Raw genomic sequence first — 1,028 nt, 5'->3', positions numbered from 1 at the left:
CCCGGCTCCCTTCCGCACGGCCCCCCACACCCTTCCCCGTGTGCGCGCAAAGAAAAAAATACAAGTCTCTCCTCCCCCCATTTTTTCCTTTCTCTTTTCTCTCTCTTTTGTTCCTCTTTCACACTCGCACTCACTACTTCAGAGTGAGATGCCCAGAGACTCCCTCTCCAGCCGTTTCCGAGTCACTTGCCCACTTTTTTCCCCGGGATTAAGTTTTCTCCTCTTTCCCAGAGGCGCAGAGAAGTGGGGGAGAAACCCCTTCTGTCCCTCCCCTCCCCTGATCTGTTTCACAAGACGAGGGTGCGCTTCCTTCCCTCTATAGGGCTCTTAACTTTCATCCTCACCCAGAAAAATAAATGAATGGCTTTTGCACGGACAAATCTTCAGATTAATTAGAGATTAGATCCGATCAACCGCTTCTTACCCCCAAATTTTCTCTTTTTTTTTTCTCCGTCTCACGAGTAGTCCTGACAAATGGTCCAGGGCTGCGGGCGCAGTGCGCATGTGCGCGTAGAGTCAGGGCTGGGGAGAGGGGAAACTGCGCTGGTGCCGGTGCCGCCGCCGCCGCCGCCGCTGCCGGGGAGGCTCGCTCTGGCTTCCCTGTTACTGCTGCTGCGCCTTCGCCGCTGGAAAGCAGCAATAAAGCCGGGTGGCAAATGCAGCTGCCCGCAGATCCTGTTTCAGGTGCATCTTTTCAATGGCCCGGTCACCGCCTCAGAGCTGGTTCAAGAACAGTCCAAACAAATAGGAAACACTGCTAAGGTTCCAGATTTCTTTGTCTATTTTTCACTTTACTTTTTTTAAAGGCAATTCTCAGAGCAGCGAATCCACCATGTGCTGCGAAATGTATGCATTCAGCCATTAAAGAGTGGGCCTTAGTCTTGCACAAACATTACCCAAAGGCTAAATACATGCTACAGGTCATGAAAAGTAACAAAGTTGTAAGCTTTGGGAGAGTACAATCTTCCCCCCTTTGATGGCTGGAAGAATGCATAATAAAGAAAGTGTGCATATAAAACTTGTGCCTT

At 50.4% G+C, this 1,028-nt stretch overlaps 1 protein-coding gene across 2 annotated transcripts in view; it reads right to left on the bottom strand.

The window, feature by feature from the left end:
* L3MBTL3 (l(3)mbt-like 3 (Drosophila)) overlaps positions 1–506 on the bottom strand; it is a 127,150-nt gene extending 126,644 nt beyond the window's left edge. For both annotated transcript variants that reach the window (XM_011998009.1, XM_011998010.1), the window contains exon 1: positions 425–506. The gene's annotated coding sequence lies outside the window, so the exon portion shown is untranslated. The remainder of the gene's footprint in view (positions 1–424) is intronic.
* Positions 507–1,028: the final 522 nt, after the last annotated feature.

The sequence above is a fragment of the Mandrillus leucophaeus genome, unplaced genomic scaffold (assembly GCF_000951045.1).
Source record: "Mandrillus leucophaeus isolate KB7577 unplaced genomic scaffold, Mleu.le_1.0 Scaffold552, whole genome shotgun sequence".
Classification (NCBI taxonomy): Eukaryota; Metazoa; Chordata; class Mammalia; order Primates; family Cercopithecidae; genus Mandrillus; species Mandrillus leucophaeus.
The sequence above is the reverse complement of the archived record's forward strand: the minus strand, read 5'-3'. Positions and strand labels throughout refer to the sequence as shown.